General features: G+C 52.5%; 1 long non-coding RNA gene across 1 annotated transcript; it reads right to left on the reverse strand.

The window, feature by feature from the left end:
- Positions 1 to 1,576: 1,576 nt before the first annotated feature.
- LOC133209699 (uncharacterized) lies at positions 1,577 to 3,821 on the reverse strand. Its single transcript, XR_009724739.1, has 2 exons — positions 2,077 to 3,821; positions 1,577 to 1,951 (listed from the first exon to the last, which is right to left on the reverse strand). It is a non-coding gene; the product is annotated as an uncharacterized LOC133209699 (long non-coding RNA).
- Between the last annotated feature and the right edge of the window lie 4,052 nt (positions 3,822 to 7,873).

Consider the following 7,873-nt stretch of genomic DNA (forward strand, 5'->3'; position numbering starts at 1 on the left):
ACCCGGTCTCTGCTGCAATCCAGGGGCAGTAAATGGCCGCTCCGCTAATGTGGCCCGTAGCGAGAACCCGGCACCAGCACGGTGACCTCTGGGCGGTGGCGCCGGGTGCGCGGAGGGGGCGGGCCGCGCTAACACGGACGCCCCCCAGGCAGCGAGGAAGCGCTGGGACCCCGGCACGGCGGTGATCCCATTCCGCCGGCCTGGCCGCCCGGGAAGCATTGGCGCGGAGCGGGCCCGGCCGACTCTCCCGGCGCACGGCCGGGCCCGTTGTGGCTAAGCACACGTGCAGGGGCCTCTCCCCCCCTTTGTTAACGGCCTCGGTGGCCCGGGGTGCTCTGCCCTGCCGAGGAGCACGTTTGCCGGGCGAGGGGGGCGGGGGGCGCCTCGGCAGCCCCGCGCTGCTCGGCCTCTCTTTCCTCCATCTCCCTTAGACAAATAAACAGGAGCTAGCACCTCCAGCCCCTTCCCGGAGGGAGCTTCGGGGTGTTGGGGTGCTACAGTGAACTTCGCCAGGCTCCACATCCCGGCCCCCGAGGTGGGCGCTGGGGGGGAAGGTTGGGGGGTGGGCACGCTGCTGCTCCCGTTGGTCAGAGGACCCGGGGACGCGGGGTCTCCCCCGCCGCTGGAACGTGAACGCCGTTTCACCGAAACGCCTTCCGAGCGCACGTGCCTGCATATTATAAAATACAAATCGCGATGAAATGTAAATTCCACTCTAGAAACTTATATTGGGCTATTCTCTTTCCTGAAATCTTTCCCTCTCTGATTTCGCTATTAGGAGAAATCCCCCAGGGTTTAAAGCACTTGTTTCACGGATTTCTGCACAGCCCACATCTGTCGGCTTCCCCTCCGCGGCTCGCCCCTTCGGCAGGCGGGGAACGCAGCGGCTCTCCAGGCGGGGACGGGCACGGAGAGGCCGCCGCAGCCCCGGCACTGCACCTCGGAGCGCAGCGATTTTCCTACCCGCCTTTCAGGATTGAATTGCAAACGTGTCAGATGCACGGCTGCCGCTTCCCCGGGACTTGGGCTCGCAGCGCTTTTCCAGGCTGATTAGTAGTGTCGGAGCAGCGAGATAGGGCTGTACAGTCCATTTCCCTCAAAACAGGATGTTTCCATCAACCTGCATTTGGTTTTCCCCAAAGAGCAGCAGAGAGTTTAGCTGGGAAACAGGTCCTGCCTAAACCCCCTCCTTCAGTGGCCACTCGGGTCACATCACATCTTTGGTTTATATTTCACCCTGTCATTCCCCTTTCTCGGGGAAAAAAAATAAATAAACTAGAAAACAAGCAGCGCCGCCGAGAAGCCGGTGCTGGTGGTGAAGCGAGGGGCTGCTGCGGCAGGGCCGGAGCACGGCTCAGGCCGGGGACCCCTTCCCCGGCCTCCGTGGTATTTGTCGGGGCTTCTTGTTGCTCCCGCAGCAAAACCTCTGCTCTCCCGGACCACCTCGCGGCCGAGCAGCGCCTGGGCTGGGGTTTCCAGGGGCTTTGTGCCTTCGTGGAGATGCATGTGAATGGGGCGGCGAGTGCTAAAGCTGCCACATAACCTGTGCGAACATATGTTTTGTATTTACCAGCGATGCTTTTGTATTCCTTGGGATTCAGGGGTAAACTGCCGACACAATAGCAAACCCAGAAATATTATCAAATAAACTGCACGGAAAAGTAATAATAATAATGATAATATATATATATTTAAAAATAAAAAGGGGTTGCTCGCATTTGGAAATTCCTATTTCCACTTTGGTGGACGTGATAGTTTGCACGAGGGTAAATCGCGATATCGTGCTATTCCTTGTACAGTTTTCTAGAAGATTTGAAAAACTTTGTCTGCTGCGGATGTTTGAAGTAGGACATTATAACCAAGAGAAGGATTTTCAGGTTGTTTCCCGCTATGACATAATCGTTCCCGTCAAAATCTGGCGAAGTTCGCCGGAGGGAAAAAGATGTTCATGCTAAATGATGTGGGAGAAGAAAAGAGAGAATGGCGTTTAACGCGCGCTATAAAATAATGTCAGATCTCCCCGACTGTGATCTCGCAGGCTCTCTTACATTTTAGGGGAAGTTTATAAATGGTTACCTGGGGTTTACAAATTTTGCCAGTAAAATCTCATTAATTCCATTATGATTTCGGTATCCTTCTCCCGTAAAGGGGCCTGTAAAACGCAGTAATTCCACACAAGCCCTGCCATTCATCAAGTCCGGGAACATTTGTATTTCCCTATCTCGCTGCGTAGAGGCCGATAAATAGAAAGGCTCTCCAGATAATCGCTGCTATCTCCTGTCCTCCACGCAGAGCACTTGGTGGTGTTTGTTCCGCCCCGGAGAACCGAGCTTCTTAAAGAGTCTTGGAGGGGGGTCAACTTTTTAAAACACACCTGAAAGCTGGGAAGCTTTATACGTGTTTGCATTGCTCGTGGGGGGAAAAGGAGGATACCCGGCAGCAATTCCTCATCAGCAGACTTAAAAGTGGCTGCTGCCTTCCCCGAGACCTTTTTGCCTCTCTCCTTCCCTCTTCCCACCCCCATCCCCTCGGTAAACGGCTGTGCCGAGGGTCCCAGCGAAGGCTGCGGGCCGAAGCACGGAGCCCAGCTCCCCGCCTGCCGTGCTGCCGTTGTTCCTCCCGTTTTCCACAGGAGACGGATGACATCGGCTTTAGGGAAAAGCTCTGGAGGGTAACGGAGAGTTCACCAACTCCCAGCCCCGCGAACTGCGAGGTCGGTTTTGCCGCGGCTTCGACTTCACCAAACCTACAAACCCAGTTTGCCTCCCGCGCAACATCCACTGCTTGTCTCTGGTTTAGCAATGTCGATGGCGTCTGATCCTTTAGAAAGACGAACTACATAAACATCAGATAGTTTGTATTAGAATCAAGCACAGTGACAATTGCACAGAGCTGGTTTTAATTTTACTCTAAAGTGTTTACACTTCGACATATGGTACATTTGTCTTCGCTGAGAAAGTTAAGAATCGATAGCGTTAATAGCTTTGCATAGACATGATAGAGATTAACATTTCTGCATCTCCACCAGCCTAAGGTTCCCATGCTTGGGTGCTGAAGGAAAAAGGGGCTCACACTGAAGAAGAGCTGTCTCTGCCCGCAGAGGTGCTTAGAGTATCCTCTCAGGCACCGCCGGACTCAGCAAGTCTGACCCTCTCTCTGGTCAGGGCTGTGAAGAATCAGCAGTGCCCTTACTGCGGTTTTACCTTAGTTCTGCAAAGCTTCTGCTCAGCAGTACCTACAAAGCTCACGCCTGAGAAAACAACCAGCTTCTTCCCGGGGAAGAGCTGCTCTGTGATAAAAGCCTGAAGCCCGATTCCCCCGATCTCCGACTGGGAAGACAGCGTTTGCCAGGAGCCTCCCTCGCTCCCAGGGATGCAGGAAAAGCAAAGCCACCGCTCCCCAGCTCACACTTTCTGCCAAGGTGCTGCAGGTCCTTTAGGTTGCTCCCTGGTTTTCCCAAAGGATGTCCAGCGACATCCAGCCTTAGCAAGACAGGGTGGCAAACCCTCGGTTGTGCCGGGACATTTTCTAGTATCGAGGATACGCTCCCAAAGAGGTAATAAACCCGCGAATTTATGTATATTTACAGGCACACACCAATATGTAGGAGTCATCGACATTTGCAAACGCTGCTAATGCAGCATTTTCCCCCAACATGGAAGAACTATTATTTTCAATTTTCAGGTGTTGCTTTGGGAAGATCATGAAATCACGTAGGAGCTCGAAGCCTAACCCGAGCCACAGATGGCTGCGCACGTCTCTAAGTCAAACAGGTCAAATAATTTTTAAAGACGCATTTACTAAGGAATAAAAAAAAAGGAAAGAAAAGGCATCTAAGATGGAAACCTGTGGGGGCATAACAAAAGGGAAGAGGCCAGAAAGAAATATCCCACAGTGGATTACAAGGTTATGGGACAGGTCACTATAGGAAAGCTAAACAAAAAATGAAGGGTACATTATATAAACCTCACATAATTAAAAAACAGTCCCAATATTGTCGTTAGACCCTCAGGTATTTGTGGAAGTTGTTGATCAAGTGCCTGTGAATTTATTGGGAGTTTATTCTATTAAGATACCTTTATTTAGCTGGCGTTTGCTTTTTAACATAATTAGGAAACTGACCGCAGCCATAAATGACTGTGTATTTAATGAAGACTGTAATTATTTTACACTGCAGACAAACGTACAGAACGAGCTATTAGAGGAGGGGACGTAGTCAGACAAGAAATAACCCCAGTCTTACAGAGAGAGGGCTCTAAGACAGTAATATATTAAATATTGCAGCGATCGATTTCAATATCCTGAGTGGACACGGGAATAAAAATCCACCCCCAAGATGAAATGATTGGGAATTCTTTGTTGGGAGGGAAAGAAATGCGTTTTTCTTTTTCTTTCTTTTTTTTTTTTTTTTTTAGATCCTTTTTGTTCAGGTTAGAAGAGAGCCCGGCCAGCATCTTTCATGCCCCGGGGTCCCGGTTTGGGCTATAACCCTAAAGGTTACTCGCATCTCAATGGCGTTTCTCCGTGCTAAAAAGATGGGTCTTTGTCCGAAGAGAGCCGGATTAAATATCAAGCCCGGCTCCGGTGCGCGGGACGAGGGCAGCCCCCGGCAGCGGCCCCACCGAGTGGCAGCTCACCGGGGCGCCGCGAGGGGGGCGCCGGGTGACTCCCGTAGCCGGGACCCCGGTACCGGTCAGCTGGGGGGGGGAGGGGGGGCGGCGACGGGAGCGCGCCCCGGTGCCAGCACTTGGGGAAATGAGGGAGCCGGGCTGCCGTTTGCCCCAGCCACTCTCTTCCCGTCCTTCCCCGCACACTGCCCCCCGCCCCCCGCCCCGGCCCTTCTCGGTTTTAAATAATAATTAAAAGGCGGAATAAAAATTAAAGAGGGGCAGAGGATGGGCGAGGAGGTTTCGCTCCCCCGCGGGATCCCGCCTGGGCGCTGGGAATACGGGTGAAGGCAGCCAGGCGGCGTGCGGGGCCGCCGGGCCGGGGTTCCTCTGCACTCTCCGGGCCACCCCTGTCCTCTTCCTTCTCCTCCTCCCCGTCCTCGGGGTATCCGGGCATCACAAGGCTATCAGCAGTAGTGGGGGCTGAGGTTTGGCCAGGCAGCGGTCGGGGCTGGGGTTTTCTCCGCTCCCGCTCGGCTGCAGGGGGAGAGGAATTACAATCCAGAAACTGTGAACCTGTTGACTGCTACATCCCGCGGGAAAGGGCCGGTAGTCTTTTACATTCCCAAACCTATGAAGTGGGGATGCCATCGCTGGGCCCCTGGATTCACCTGTCACTGCAATCACTGCCCCCGAGCACTGACAAATATTCACAATAAAAGAGTGAAAGGGTCTCTTAAGGTTCACTGATTTGTGTGTAGAACTTTGGGAAACTGCAAACAAGCGAGAAAAATTGTCCATTCTTGTGAAGGGAAATACAAGTTTGCACTTAACCGTTCAGCGACAAAACCCACGGACCGGCCAAAGAGCCGGGCACATCCACTATAATCTCCATAACAATTTCATTTCCTCTCTTCCCTCTCTCCCTCTTTACTGGTTAGCAAAGGGGAAAATCTAAGGGTTTAATCCCGAGGAACGCTTTCCATTTATTCCCGCTGCAGGGAGAAGGGGATATTGAGAAAAGCCAACAGATCGAGGACAAAATGGAGAAGGAAGCCGGCGGGCTCTGCTCTGGGAGAGGGGCTGGGAGCATCCAGCCAGAGGACACATGCTACTCGGGGTGAAATAGAAACTGCCGCTATTAAATTTCCTTTTAAGTGTGCCTTTGGATTAGTTGTACACGGAATCCAGTAATTAAGGCCCTTCTCTTTAGAGAAAACCTTTTCGGTTTCGTATTCCAGCGTCGGGCGTGATTGCTGCGTGCTCGATAGAAAAAACATAAAGGACGAGTATTTTTCTTTGAGCGCCAAAAAGTTGCTGCCACAGAAGTGGTTTCTACTAAAGACGACGTTAAATTGTAGGGTATTAGCAATAATCACCGAGGGATCTGTTTTATACCGTCTCAGGCCTCAGAATCTGCTGTTCCCGTCTTGCTGGGACTGGGGAAAAGCGCTTCCCGGTTAAATTCTGCATTAATAGAACTTGGCAACCGGCAACAAAAACCTTGCTTAAGTGAAATGAAGAGACAAAAGGCACTTTAAATGCTGAGGCTGGGGGCTGGGGAGCTTATGCCCCAATTTTAAATGAAGACGACGTTCATGCCTCGCAGCCAGCACTGAGCCCGGGCTTGGCCGGGGTGAGGATAGCACTGCTCCCCGCGGCCCCGCCGCCGGGCTCCGGGCAGGGCTCCCCCACCCCCCAACCCCTCGTAGCTGAGACCTGGGGGATCTCGAAAGCGACCCCCGGCTCCCAGGCGGAGCTACCTCCGTCTCACCGGACCATTAACGGGACCGCACCTCCGCCGGCCGGGGGGATCCCCCGCGCCGGGGCTGGCGGGAGGCGGCGCGGGGACCCCGGCCCCGCCGCAATTCCCCAAAAGGGCATTGCACGGCATGCTCGGGGGAGGGCTGTTCCACCCGCCCCTCTGACACGCGGGTGTCATTTCCCACGGGACACGAGACCTTAGAAGCCCCTTCCGGGTGCCCGCGGAGTGTGTGGGGAGGACAGCTCCGGCGGGGTCTGCGCTGCACGGCGGAGCGCGGAGTGGGGCCGCAGCCTCGTGAGCCCGTGCCGGGGCCGGCTCCGGGCGCGGAAATAGAAATGTAACATCTCTGCAGACAAATTAATGTTTGACGGATTTATGGCACGGTTTGGCTTTCAAGATACTCATTTGCTCCTCCAAGCTGTACTCGGGTCCGGGGTGCAGCAGGATAAACACGCACGGGCTGCTCGGCGGAAACCCGCCAGCAGGATCTGCCAGCCAAAGATCAAGACACTTTGTGCATTTGCCACAGATAATGCCCATATTCCGAGTGAGTGATCAGAGAACTCCGGTATTGTTAAGTAAAATGAGAGGAAGGCGAGTGACGTGGGAGCCGAACAATGGCATTTCTGAATCAGTTTGGTTGATTGACATTTGGGGGCTTCATGACCCGAGGGAATAGGACTCATTACCGTGAATACACCAAAACATCAACCGAGATTAGAACTCTGGATCTTTTAAAAATCCTATTTCATTCTAAATTATAGTGGGAAAATACCAATTCTAAGAAAAAAATAAAAGAAAGAGAGAGGGAAGAAATTACTCCTTTATGCTCCTTTAATTGCTCAAAGCCCCCCAGTAGAGTAAGAAATGGCGTTAAGATTTTAGGCAGCATATAAGAGGAGAAAATTAACTTTACAAACTAAAAGTCTTGCGGCTGACAGAACACCGAATACGAGGAAATCCATGTCTCTGGGACCGGCAGATCTTGCTCCGAGCTGAGGTGGGAATAGGCGCACGGTGCAGGAATAACTTGATAGGAAGGATATTTGACAGATTGATATGAATAACTAATTATATATTATTTCATTCCATCCTTTGCTACGCGTTTTATATCCCAAATCCTCAGGAAAAGGACAAGGAAGGGTGAGGAGAAAAATAAAATGGTGAGGGAAAATGTGTCCAACTCAGCCTGGAGAGTCAGGAGAGGCAATGGCCAGGGCTGCCATGGATTCTGTTTGGAAGACAACGTTCCAAATTGGGAGTAAAATAAATAAAGAGTGGGACAGAGGAGGGCAAAATCTCTGGGAGGTAGTGACGGTCCTGCCCGGCCGGGACCAGCGGCGCAAGGATTTGCCCATCTCCACAACCATTTCCGGATGCTGGGACCCAAAACACAGTCCCCGAGTGCAGCACAGGGCCAAGGGGTTTTAAATAAATATAGCTGTATTTGCTCCTTCCTATCTTTAGGGAAATAAATGCTGACGGGGCTCCTGCTGCAGGA

The sequence above is a fragment of the Neopsephotus bourkii genome, unplaced genomic scaffold (assembly GCF_033783945.1).
Source record: "Neopsephotus bourkii isolate Nb327-2 ecotype Australia unplaced genomic scaffold, CSIRO-AGI_Nbou_v1 NB_53, whole genome shotgun sequence".
Lineage (NCBI taxonomy): Eukaryota > Metazoa > Chordata > Aves > Psittaciformes > Psittacidae > Neopsephotus > Neopsephotus bourkii.